The 14484-nt window shown below is 40.0% G+C and overlaps 1 pseudogene; it reads left to right on the top strand.

Moving 5' to 3' along the window:
* Positions 1-1146: 1146 nt before the first annotated feature.
* Positions 1147-2733, top strand: LOC105260990 (annotated as a pseudogene).
* Positions 2734-14484: the final 11751 nt, after the last annotated feature.

The raw sequence follows: 14484 nt of genomic DNA, 5'->3' as shown, positions 1-14484 counted from the left end.
TTCTAGAGAGTTCTCTTGGTTCCCAGGAGGGTTTCTAATAGAGAGAAAGAATTACCAGCTTCTGCTAGAATTCTCCATAGGATGAATCATTGCTTTAATTACTCCTGTAGCTAAGTAGCTACTCAAGTGATAAGGTTTTCTTCTTTTATTTTAATGTCTAATTTAAATTTCTTTATAAAAATTCAGGAGCAGTTTTTTTTTTTTTCTCTCCTCCATAAAGGCAAAGCACAGGTGGTTCATAGAGACCATTATTCCATGTAGAGTCTTTTTTATAAAACATATTTAAATGTCACTCAGTTTCATTAAAACAAAGGAGCCATTCAGCAAATGTGCTGCTTTTTTAGTTTCTTACTTTTTCATGGAAACTCATTTTGAAGACTTTGTCTACTTTTTTATTTGGAAAGAGAGTACAGAGAAAGTTGTTACCTTTACCTTTTCCTACATATCGAGAGCTGAAGTTGTTAGTTCTCAAATTTTCTTGGAAATATGGTCACATAGTAACTATTCTACAACCTGTGCCAGAGATGCCCCCTCCGTCCCTTCGGTCCCCTCCCTTCCCCTAGACCCAGCTCTCTGCCCCGGAGGCTGACCTGCTGGTCTACACTAAGTGGTCTGCAAGGGAGAGTTCTGGTAGAGACTAGAAGGGAGTGGAGCAGGGTCAGGGTATTTATTCACCTGCGAGGTAGCCTCTGGCTGTATATTTAGGGTTGAGTCAGGAAAAGGGCATCACTCTAAATAGAAGAGTTTAATACAGAAATTAGAGTACTGACTGAGTGCCACTGCTCCCTTTCATGACTGCAGGTTCTACTGCTCACTCTGCTCAGCCTTGTGGGTCTAGGAGTGGTGACAGCTTTGCTGTTCCTACTCTCAGGTGACTGCCCTATCCCTTGTGACTCCCTAAGAGTCCCCTGAGTGCCCTTGAAGTGAGCATGCCATCTGCATTCTACAGCAACCGCAACACCAGGTGCTCGGGCATCCTGTGGGAGGGCTACATCCAAACAAGAGGTTGTTGAGTGTCAGGACCCAGAGGGGCAACATTTTGAAGATATTTGCTCAAGTCTGGGAACATAAGATAGCTTTTCATATATTTCTGCCTGATATTTTTAAAAGCCTTTACAATGTCTTGTTGAAACAACAAACTCTAATATGACTAAGGTAAGAAAGAAAGTTATCAGGATGCATTTTTATATGTTGTAGTTTTTTTGTTTGGCAAAGAAATGTCAATATTTGAACCACACATTAAGTTCTATACTCATCAGTTCTTGGTCTTCCAAGTATATCCTGTACTTCTTAAAAAATTTTTTTTTAATGTTAATTTTTGAGAGAGAGAGAGAGAGAGATGGAGTGCGAGGTGGGGGAGACACAGAATCTGAAGCAGGATCCAGGCTCTGAGCTGTCGGCACAGAGGCCGATGCGGGGCTCCAACTCACAAACCACGGGATCATGACCTAAGCCGAAGTCAGATGCTTAATTGACTAATCCACCCAGGCGCCCCTACTTGAACTTATTTTAGATGGGAGGTTGAAAAATTTACTTTGTTTCCCCACCTGTACAATGAGGAGTTTAAGACTAGATGATCTTAAATATCCCTGTGCACTAACATTCTATAAGTCTATGATATTTCTGTCAAATTTGTCAAAGAGTTTTTTGGCTCAGGTGAGGTGAAGGTGCAACTGTTTTCAGTTGTCCTGCATCTGGGCTCACCCAACACCAGCCACCTCTACCATGCCTAAGTTTGACCCCAACGAAATCTAAGTTGTATACCTGAAGTGCACCAGTGGGGAAGTCGGTGCCATATCATTTGCCCTGGCCCAGTAGACTGGCTCCCAGGATCTGTCTCCAACAAAGGTTGGTGATGACTTTGCCAAGGCACCAATGATTGGAAGGGTCTGAGGATTACAATGAAAATGACCGTTCAGAACGTACAGGCCCAGATTGAAGTGGTCCTTTCTGCCTTTGCCCTGATTATCAAAGCCCTCAAGGAACCGCCAAGAGACAGAAAGCAGCACAAAAATATTAAGCACAGTGAAAATACCTCTTTTGATGAGCTTGTCAACATTGCCCGACAGATGCAGCACCGATCTTTAGCCAGAGAACTCTCTAGAACCATGAAAGAGATTCTGGGAACTGCTCAGTCAGTGGGCTGCAATGTTGATGGCTGCCACCCTTATGACATCATAGATGACATCAACAGTGGTGCAGTATAATACCCAGCTAGTTAAGAACTACAAAGGAAAACATTTCAATAAAGGATCATTTGACAACCAAAGAAAAAGTTGTGGGATATATTGGTGAGGTGAATGTGCAGACTTCTCTGGAGTATTGGGATGACTATTTTGTGAAACAATTTCACTTTCCCACTTGACCAAGAAAATCAGAGAGAATTATTTTTACCAATGCCCTTGAAAGCAGGACATAAAAGAATGCATGGTACTAAGAGCACCAAGCTTGGATCAGAGGTCAACAAATAATGGCCCATGAGCCAAAGGAAACATGCCACCTGTTTTTGTAAAGTTTTATTGAAACACAAGCCATGCTGAGTTGTTTATGTATGGTCTATGGCTGCTTTCTCACTACCATGCAGAATTGAACTGTTGTAACAGAAATTATATTGGCCCACAAATCTTAAAATGGTTATTATCTGGCCCTTTGCAGAAAAAGTTCGCCAATCCCTGGCTTAAAATATGTAAGCAGCTCTCTTTAAGCAAAATTCCCCACCCGGGTTTTTTAGAAGTGACGTACCCGAGACCCTAATAGTGGGTGATTAAAGGTACAAATAAATGTCTATTTTGAAAGCACCTAAATTTTAGCACTTGTTATGACACTTGAGAGGCAGCCTGGGAATCCTAGGATCTGATCCCAATTCCATTCTTTACAAGCTTAACAATCTAATGAGAGTTACCTAATGTTTCTTAATTCTAAAATCCCATGAGATAATACATGGAACACCTTAAATTTCTATCCTAAAGTCAAGAGTTATTAAATAGCAAGTTGACACTGCAGAAAAGGAAAATCTAGATCTATGAAGTCAGAAGGTTGGAAAATGCTTCATATGGGCACAGAGCTGAACAAGCGATGTTCAGTAGCGATGTTCAGTAAATTATTGAATAACCATCTCCCTCCCAGTGGCCCTCATAAAGCCACTCCTTCAGCAAAAAAAAAACTTGAATCTCGCAGGCAGGTGACATGCTAGGAATGATGCATGGGAATGAGAAGCCAACAGTAGAATTTGGAGTGACTGCTGCCCGGCAACTGTGCGGACTAGGACCCTGGCCAGGAAGATACGGGGGTATCACAGCTCTCAAGCTACAAATGCGTCTGCAGTTGGCTCCATGAAGTTGCTCTGCAATGGAAGCTTCCAACTGTGCATTCACAGGGGATTGATTTCCAAATGAGGAACAGACAACCTGCCGAGGAATACCTGTTCTTCAAATGTCAAAGCTGGAACTAGAAGGATTTAGAGATACACTGAAGGGGAAATCTTCAAGAACAGACTGAGGGTTAAAAGGATCATCCTTATGTATTTGTTTTCAGAACAAAAGGGTTTTTGTTTTGTTTTGTTTTGTTTTAAAGATCATTACAAAGAAATCTAATTCTTCTCTTCTGGCTGGGCAGAGTTTAAAGTCCAACAACTCACTCCTATTTCTCTCCCTGAGCTGGAATTCAACAGATAAGAAGAGAGTCTTAATGATTAATCAGCTCAAGCGCAGCTCTAAAACAAGAAAGAGACTTTATTTTCATTTTAAAGATGAACAAACTGAGGCCCTGAGGTATCAAAACGCCTATTCGAGGTCATATAGTTCTTTTGTGCATAGTGAAAATGAATCCCTGGGGCTCTGATTACTGCTGTACTCTTCTCCAAAGCATCCTGCTTCTCCAGAACTGAGAACTTGGGTAGACCACACTGGTCCCGCCACTGACCTGCTGCATGATGTTGACATATTGGAGGATCTCTCTGTGGCTCTGTTTTCTCCTCCATAAAATGGTCAGAACACCTACTTACCCCTCCTCATCAAGATGGTGAAGCTCAGCTGCGAACACAGACATGAAATTGTGATTCAGTGGACATGGCAGACACTTATTTTTCTGTATGAAACCCATTCCCTTCTTCCTCATTAACCTGATTTTACCCCAGCAGCCGTATGTCCCAGAGAATAAATCATGCTTAAACCATGGCAGCCAATGGTGGTCCCATCTCCTTTCCAGTGACTGGACTACAGATTGTCATGTGACCCAGAACTAGTCAAGAAGATAGAGAGGAAAGCCTGGAGAGGGGTGTGGAAAACTTGAAGGAAGTTCTGTTCTACCTGGTAAAAGGCACAAATGGTGGGACACCTTGGGTGACTCAGTCGGTTGAGAATCTGGCTCTTGGTTTCGGCTCAGGTCATGATCTCATGGTTTATGAGTTCAAGCCCTGTGTCAGGCTTTGTGCTGACAGAGCCTGTTCAGAATTCTTTCTCTCTGCCCCTCCCCCCACTCTCTCTCAAAATAAATAAATAAAAACTTCTTTTAAAAAAGGCACAAATGGTAACATGAAGAAAAGTTTAAGTGTCTGGAAAGGATGCTCTTATGTGTGATGGTGAACATCATGGGTGGAAAAAAGCAGGTATCAGTGACAAGCTTGTTCACTTTTTTGACAAATACTTATGGTGTGCTCACCATATGTGAGGCACTGGGAATACAGCAGAGAGCAAGCAGACCCAAATCCCTGGCCCCATGGAGATTACATTCTAGTGATGGGGAGACAAACAAGATAAATAAGCACAATATGTAGGATATTGGGGAGAAGTGTGGAAGAAAGAGATGAAGGCATGAATAGGAACATGAGTGATTGGGGGCTGAAGGTTTAGGCAGGATGGGAAGGATGTCTTCATGGAGAAGAAAAGCCTGAAGGAAGTGAGAGAGTAAGCCATGGTGGAATCTGCCATTAGAGTCACCTATCAGAGGGCACAGCAAGGTGGCTTGTGTGGCTAGAGTGGAGCAAGTAACATGGGGAGGGATAGAAAGTGTGGTCAGTGGTATCAACCGCAAGTCATGTGGAGCCTTGAAGCCACTGTGGGTCTTTGTTTCTTACTCTGAGTCACACTGGAGTCCACTGGAAGGTTTTGAACAGAGAGATGGCTTGATCAGACCTTCATTTTAGCAGGAACATTCTGGCAACTTTGTGCAAATAGGCTGAAGAGGTACAAGGGCAGACATGAACTACTCAGGGGGATATTTAATTAACTACTCCAGCCAGAGTGGTAGTGTGGAAATGTAAGAGGCAGTCCAGATTCTGCATATATTTTGAACACGGAGTTGGCAGTACTTGTTAAAGATCACATTGGGGGTTGAGGGAGTCGAGGACAACTGAGGTTTGGGGTTTCAGCACCTGGGATGGTGGAGTTGTCATTTACTAAGTGGGGAAGAGTGTGGGAAGGGTGTGCTTTGAGAGCAATGTCAGAAACTTGCTTTTCATCTTGTCTGAGATGCCAAAAATTAGTCATCAAGATGGATATGTCATGTAGGCAGTTGGATAACAAGTACAACAAATTAGGCATTAATCAAATGGAAGAAACACCAGGAATGAGTCATAGGGAAGCATCTGGCTTACTGCAGGATGATTTCTATTTACTAACACTGATTCTAAAAAGTGAACATTTCCCCTCCATGTTTAACAAATCATTTTGGGGAAGATGTTCTCAAGATGTTTTTAGAGAACACAGGTCTAGAGGGAGAAATTCTTACCTATGCTAGCAACCTTTGTAGCAAGTATGGATGTTTTATAATGAATGATGGTAACCCCCTGGGTCTACACCTACTGAATACATATCTACCTGAAAAATTCTTTAGTGATTATGTGACATTTCCAATCTTCAGTGGATCTATAGTGAGAGTAATACAGTTTTTAGCAAGTTGCTTGTTGATCAAAAAAATATACCAAACTGTGATTTAATCTTTTGGTGTCAGGATCCCAGCCCTAGGATAAATTTAATGGAAGGACAGTGTTACCACAATGCTTGGATTTCAGTTTAATCCTGAGTCAGTCCTGAGGTCCAGAGGACTCTTGGAGGTGACAGTCGTTACCTGGATTAGGAAGTGGTTGTTGAGCCATGAGAGCTAAATTGTGACAATGACAATAAGTTGTGATTGGGTCCATATATGGATCTATTCACTTGGGCTGAATTATAAAGCAGGCACAGAATATAGTGTTGTCTCTTTCCCTCCACCCCTGCCCCTGTGTCCATCTCTGAATCTTCCACAAATCTGCTTTACAGAGTGACCTTTACTCTGTGAATGTTTAAAACTCCAATCCATTATTAGTAAAATCAAACAGAACTAAGGAATCTGGAAGACTTTAACAAAGGAGAGTTAACGTCCTCAGTGGGCTATTCATCCATGCCTACCAGGAACAACGAAATCCCAAAAGATGAACAGGCACAAAGGACATGAGCCAACAATTCACAGAAATAATGCAAGCCTCAGGAGGTGACTCACTAGTAACCAACCCCAGAGACTTCAACTGAAGAAACAATATCACTTTTCACCTATCAAATTAGCCAAGGTTTAAAAATAGTGTTCCATGTCCCTGTGGGATGAAATCAGGATTCCTTACAGTGTCAGTCACAGTATAAATGGCAAAAACTTTCTGAGAAGTGATTTGACGACAAGCTACAGTAGCACTAACCATGTATCTGTGCTCAGATCCTGTGATTCTATTTATTTGTGGGGTTTCTTATAAGTTTTATTCAAATTCTGTTAGTTAACATACAGTGTAAAGTTAGTTTCAGGTGTACAAGGTAGTGATTCAACACTTCATACAACTCTCTGTGCTCATCACAAAGTGCCCTCTTTAATCCCCGTCACCTATTTAACCCATCCCCCCACCCATCTCCCCTCTGTCTACCATAAGTTTGTTCTCTATAGCTAAGAGTCTGTTTCTTTCTTGGTTTGCCTCTCTCTCTCTCTCTCTCTCTTTTCCACATTTGCTCTTTTGTTTCTTAAATTCCACCTATAAGTGAAATCATATGGTATTTGCTTTTCTCTGACTTATTTCACTTAGTATTATATTCTCTAGCTTCATATCATTGAAAATGGCAAGATTTCATTCTTTTTATGGCTGAGTAATATTCCATTTTTTTTGTGTGTGTGTGTGTGTGTGTGTGTGTGTGTGTGTGTGTGTGAATACATACCACATCTTCTTTACCCATTCATCCGTCAATGGACACTTAGGTTGTTTCCACAGTTTGGCTATTGTAGATAATGCCGCTATAAATGCCAGGGTGCATGTATCCTTTTGAATTAGTATTTTTGTATTCTCTGGGTAAATACCTAATAGTCCTATTTTTAACTTTTTGAGGGTCCTCCATACTATCTTCAACAGTGGCTGTACCGGTTTGCATTCCCACCAACCATGCAAGAGAGTTCTTCTTTCTCCACATCCTCACCAACACCTGTTGTTTCCTGCTGTTGATTTTAGCCATTCTGACAAGTGTGAGGTGATCTCTCACTGTAGTTTTGATTTGCATTTCCCTGATGATAAGTGATGTTGAGCATGTTTTCACGTGTCTGTTGGTCATCTGTATGCCTTCGTTGGAAAAATGTCTGCTCATATCTTCTGCCCATTTTTAATTGGATTATCACTTTGGGGTGTTGAGTTTTATAAATTATTTCTAGATTTTGGATATTTTCTTTATCAGATGTGTCATTTGCAAATATCTTCTCCCATTCTGTAGGTTCCCTTTTAGTTTTATTGTCTCCTTCCCTATGGAAAAGCCTTTTTTTGATGAAGTCCCAATAGTTTATTTCTGCTTTTGTTTCTCTTGCCTCAGGCATCATTATTTAGAAAGAAGTTGCTAGGCTGATGTCAAAGAGGTTATTGCCTGTGTTCTCCTCTAGGATTTTTATGGCTTCAGGTCTCCATTTAGGTCTTTAATCTATTTTGAATTTATTTTTGTGTATGGTATGAGAAAGTGGTCCAGTTTCATTCTTTTGCATGTTGTTGTCCAGTTTTCCCAATACCATTTGTTGAAGAGACCTTTTCCCATTGAATCTTCTTTCCTGCTGTGTGATTAATTGACCATATAATTGTGGGTTCATTTCTGGGTTTTCTATTCTGTTCCATTGATCTATATGTCTATTTTTGTGCCAGTACCATACTGTTTTTACCACTACAGCTTTGTAATATAACTTGAAGTCCAAAATGTGATGCCTCCAGCTTTTTTTTTTTTTCTTTTTCATGGTTGCTTTGGCTAGTGGGGGTTTGTGTTTCTATACAAATTTTAGGATTGTCTGTTCTAGCTCTGTGAAAAGTGCTGTTAGTATTTTGGTAGGGATTGCATTAAATGTGTAGATGGCTTTGGGTAGTATCGACATTTTAACAATATTTGTTCTTGTAATCCATGAACATGGAATATCTTTCCATTTCTTTGTGTCATCTTCAATTTCTTTCATCAGTGTTTTATAGTTTTCAGAGTACAGGTCTTTTACCTCTTTGGGTAGGTTTATTCCTAGGTATCTTGTTGCTTTTGGTACAATTATAAATGGGATTGATTTCTTAATTTCTCTTTCTGCTGCCTCATTATTGTTGTATAGAAATGCAATATTGCATTTGTATCCTGTGACTTTACTGAATTTATTACTTCTGTGAGTATGTTTAGAAATAAATAAAAAGATGGGGTGCCTGGGTGGGTCAGTCGGTTGTGTCTGACTTTGGCTCAGGTCATGATCTCGTGATTTGTGGGTTCAGCCCCACATCAGGCTCTGTGCTGACAGCTCAGAGCCTGGAGCCTGTTTTGAATTCTGTGTCTCCTTCTCTTGCTGCCCCTCCCCTGCTCGCACTCTGTTTCTCTCTCTCTCTCTCTTTCAAAAATAAATAAACATTAAAAGAAAGAATTAAAGAAAAAGAAATGCAAACTGGTATAGCCACTCTGGAAAACAGTATGGAGTTTCTTCAAAAATTAAAAATAGAACTACCCTATCACCCAGTAATTGCACTACTAGGTATTTATCCAAGGGATACAGATATGCTGTTTCGAAGGGACACATGCACCCCCATGTTTATAGCAGCACTATCAACAATAGCCAAAGTATGGAAAGAGCCTAAATGTCCATCAACAGATGAATGGATAAAAAAAGATGTGGTTTATATATACAATGGAGTATTACTTGGCGATCAAAAAGAATGAAATCTTGCCATTTGCAACAAAGTGGATGGAACTAGAGGGTATTATAAAAACAAGGAGGGGGACAAAACATAAGAGAATCTTAAATACAGAGAACTGAGGGTCACTGGAGGGGTTGTGGGTGGGGGATGGGCTAAATGGGTGAGGGGCATTAAGGAAGATACTTGTGATGGGCCTTGGGTGTTATACATAGGGGATGAGTCACTGGAATCTACTCCTGAAATCATCATTGCACTATATGCTAACTAACTTGGATATGAATTTAAAAATAAATAAATAAATAAATAAATAAATAAATAAATAAATAAAATGGAAAGAAAAGAAAAAGATGTTCAACAAAGTTATTTACAAAGCAAGCTTTAAAAAACTAATATCCATCAGTAAATGTTTAAATTATGTTTAGCCATATGGTATACTCCAAGTCATCATGGGATGCCTAAGAAAAGCTGATAAATGGTGTCAAGACAAGAAATAGGACTTATACAAGACTGCCTGACTTACATGAAAAATACACTTTGGGGCACCTGGGTGGCTCAGTCAGCTAAGCATCTGTCCAACTCTTGATTTTGGCTCAGGTCTTGATCTCAGGGTTGGTTGTAGATCCGGCCCTGCCTCGGGCTCTGTTCTGGGTGTGGAGCCTGCTTAAGATTCTCTCCCTCTCTCCCCCTCTGTCCCTCTCCTGCCTATGCGCGTGCGTGCTCTCTCTCTCAAAAAATAAATTAAAAAAAAAGAAAAATACATTTTATCATATTTCCTTTAACTGTTTATAGTTACTGATATTTAGCCGTTATAATACCAGGCAACTGCTCAAGCGTCTACGTGTGCCAGACCCGGCACTGAGCGCTCTACAGATATCTTCTTTTAAACAGTAAACATAAGATGAGATTTTATCTTTCTTTCCCTAACCCTTACCACTCACGCTTTTACTTTTTAGTGCAGACTAGTACAAGGGGGATGACTAGCTCCCATCCTTAAAAAAAAAGGCTTATTGAAGTACATTTTACACATCATAGAATTTATCCATTTCAAGTGCACAATTCAGTGATTTCTAGTAACTTTACTGAGTGGTGCAATCATCACCATAATCCAGTTTTAGAACATATTTATTCCCACAGTAAGATTCCTCATGCCCATTTATAGTTAGTCCCCATTTCCATTTCTGGCCCCAGGCAACTACTAATCTCCTTTCTGTCTCTATAAATGTGCCTTTTCTGGACATTTCATATGAATGGAATCATATAACATGCAGTCCTTGGGCCTTTTGTATCTGACTTCTTTCACTTAGCGTAACATTTTGGAGTTCCATTGAAGCCATAACACGTCGATAGTTTTTGCTGAATAAATCTTCCTTTGTATGGACACAGCACCTCTCATATATCCGTTCACCAGATAACGGACATTTAGTTTCTTTCCAGTTTGGGGATATTATGAATGTATACACATTTTTCAGATGAAGAAACTGACTCCTAGATGCTCTGAACGCCCCCCACATTGCATAGCCAATCAGTGTCAGAGCCAGAGTTCGCTTCCAAGCTTACCCAACTCCAAAGCCCAACCACTCTATTTATTGCTAGTTACCAGAATCAGGTGATTAATTTTTCGCTTCATACTTTTGTTTGTATACATTCTACAATGAATGTTTTGTAATTTAAAACTTTGAAAGAAGTCTTTAAATATCTTTAAATTGTGAGCAATAAAATGGTGATGTGTTACCTCTTCCAGAGACAGGTACATTTTATAGACAAAACATTAGCCCTATTCCTTTAGTAATACTGTCCAATTTCAGTCCTCAACAAAGGATCAACTGAAGATGGAAACCATGGCAGCAGGCTACTCCAGAAATGCTTTGAAGGTTTATCTCCAGCTCCCACTGGAGCCTCCTGGATTCTGTGTGCTCACCACTGCTGTGGAATCGTTGTGGGACCTCCAAGATCATCAGATATCTGGGGCTTCTGTTTCAAGCTGAACACTGAAGACAGAGCAAAACCCAGCTAAGTGACGGTAGTAAAACGTCCCTCAACGAAAACATTTTCTAACCAGTCTGCCCTTTCTGAAGTCAGACAGTAGTTGAATAAATCCTGATATTTTTACTGGTCCTTTTGTCCTTTATTGCTTGGGCATGTTTTATAGGCTATAGGCATTTTCCTGTATGTCTTTTATGTCACACAGATACGAATTTTAATTAAAGTTGAAAATACATGAAAAGGTCTTGACATTACTAATCAGCCAGGCAATGCAAATCAAAACCACAATGAGATATCACCTCATACCTGTCAGAATGGCTATCATCAAAAAAGACAAGAAGTAACAAGCATTGGCGAGGATGTGGAGAAAAGGGAACACTGGAAATGCACATTGGTGGAGCCACTATGGAGGTTCCTCAAAATATTAAAACTAGAACTACTATATGATCTAGCAATCTCATTTCTGGGTGATGAAGATCACTATTCTTGAAGAGATATTTGCACTCCCATGTTCGTTGCGGCATTATTCCTGATAGCTAAGATAATGGACACAACCTAAGTGGCTGTAACAGATAAATGGATAAAGACGGTTTATTTATATTTAAGCACACAGTCGAGTATTATTCAGCCATGAGAAAGAAGGAAATTCTGCCATTGACAGCAACTTGGATGAACCTTGAGGGCATTAGGTTAAGTGAAGTAAGAGAAAGACAAAAACTGTATGATATCACTCACACGTGGAAACTAAAAAGGCAGAACTTAGAGAAAGAAAGTAAATGGTTGTTATCAGGGACCGGGCAGGTAAAGGACAGGGGGAGATATTGGTCAAAGGGTAATAATTTCTAGTTAAAAGATTAAATAAATTCTGGGGATCTAATGTCCAACATGGTAATTTTAACTATAATACTGTTTCATATACTTGAATGCTGCTAAGAGGGGATCTTAAATGTCCTCACTACAATAAAAAATAGTAATTATGGGACAAGATGGACGTGTTAGTTATGGCTTTGTATGGCATTTTTGCAATACGTAAATGTATCAAATCAACATGTTGTATACCTTAAACCCATACAACATTATATGTCAACTATAATCTCAATAAAGTTGGGGTAGAGGAAGAAAATACAGATCATTGGGATATGGTGGCCAGCAAGAAGGCCGCACCTCCAGATATTCACACTCTTCTTTTTTTAATTTATTTATTTTGAGAGAAACAGCACGTGCATGTGTGTGCGCGTTCACATGCACAAGCAGGGGAGAGGCAGAGAGAGGGAGAGAGAATCCCAAGCAGGCTCCACACTGTCAGCACTGAGTCCAATGCAGGACTTGAACTCACAAACCATGAGATCATGACCTGAGCCAAAGTTGGATGCTCAACCTGCTGAGCTAACCAGGCACCTGTCTCATCACTGGTTCTGGGGGAAGCCATGTCACAATCAGTTTTATGGAGAAGCTTGTGTAGCGAAGAGCCAGAGCCTCTTGCCAACAGCCATAGGTAGGAGTGAGACTTGGAAGAGAATCCCCAAGCCCCAGTCCAGTTTTCAGAGACTGCAGCCCTCGCTGTGCCACCTTCACCATGACATCCCTGGAGATCCTGAGTGAGATCCAACCAGCTCAGCCCCTCCTGATTCCTGGCCTTCAGAAACTGAAAAAGATAATCAGTGTTTATAGTTTCTAGAGCTAAGTTTTAGGAAAATTTGTTATTTATCAATACATAAATAATACTTAGGGGAAATTAATCCATAATTTCACAACCCAGAAATCACTGCTAACATTTTGGTATGTAATCTTTGTCTCTCTTTTTCTGTGATTTACAAATAGTTATACAATGTGAATATAGAAGTGGCTATGGAAAACAGTATGGCATTTCCTCAAAAAATTAAATAGAATTACCCTATGATCCAACAATTCCTCTTCTAGGGTTATAACCAAAGGAATTAAAGGCAGGGACTCAAATGGATTTGTATACCCATGTTCAAAGCTGCATTATTTACAATAGCTAAAAAGTGGAAACAACCCAAGTGTCCACTGATGTATGAATGGATGAGCAAAATGTGGACTATACATACAATGGAAAATTACTCAGACTTAAAAAGGAATTGAGATTCTGATAATGCAATAACACAGATGAAACTTGAAGACATTACGCTAAGTGAAATAATCCAAATGCAAAAAAACAAATATTGTATGATTCCACTCATACAAGGTACCTACAATAGTCAAATTCATAGGGACGGAAAGTGGAATAATGGTAACCAGAGACTGCGGAAGGACATAAAGGGGTGTCATTGTTTAAATGGGTATAGAATTTGGAATGACGAAAAATTTCTGGAGGTGGATAATGGTGATGGTTGCACAAAAATATGAATTTATTTAATGTCACTGACTTGCACACTTAAAAATGGCTCAAATGTTAAATTTTATGCTATGAATATTTTACCACAATAAAATATATTAATATAGAATGATACCAATTTATCACCTACCTTTATGGAGATTCCTCAAAAAGCTAAAAATAGAACTACCTGATGACCCAGCACTTGTGCTAGTAGGTATTTATCCAAAGAATACAAAAATACTAATTCAGGGGTGCCTGACAGGCTCAGCTGGTACAGTGTGCAACTGTTGACCTTGGGGTTGTGAGTTCGAGCCCCACATTCCAAGTAGAGATTACATAAAAATAAAATCTTATGGCGCCTGGGTGGCTCAGTCGGTTAAGCATCCAACTTCAGTTCAGGTCATGATCTCACAGCACATGAGTTCAAGCCCTGCATTGGGCTCTGTGCTCACAGCTCAGAGCCTGGAGCCTGCTTCAGATTCTGTGTCTCCCTCTCTGTCTCTGCCCCTCCCCCTCTCACACTCTATCTCCCTCTCTCTCCTTCAGAAATAAACACAATTTTTTTTAAATAATAAAATAAAATCTTTAAAAATGCTAATTTGGGGCACCTGGGTGGATCAGTCAGTTAGGCGTCAGACTCTTGATTTCAGTTCAGGTCATGATCTCACGGTGCGTGTGTTTGAGCCCCACATTGGGCTCCACACTGATAGTGTGGAGCCTGCTTGGGATTCTCTCTCTCCTTCTGTCTCTGCCCCTCTCCTGTTTTCTCTCTCTCCCTCAAAATAAATAAATTTTAAAAAACTAATTCAAAAGGATACTTGCACCCCAATGTGTATAAAAGCATTATCTACAATAACCAAATTATGGAAGTGGCCAAAGTGTATGTGGACTGATGAATGGATAAAGAAGAAGTGATATTAGCCATAGAAAGGAATGAAATCTTTCCATTTGCAACGACATAGATGGAGCTAGAGACTATTATGCTAAATGAAATAAGTCAGTCAGAGAAAGACAAATA

Source organism: Felis catus, chromosome A1, assembly GCF_018350175.1.
Source record: "Felis catus isolate Fca126 chromosome A1, F.catus_Fca126_mat1.0, whole genome shotgun sequence".
NCBI lineage: Eukaryota > Metazoa > Chordata > Mammalia > Carnivora > Felidae > Felis > Felis catus.
Note: the sequence above shows the minus strand (reverse complement) of the source record. Positions and strands in the feature narration are given on the sequence as shown.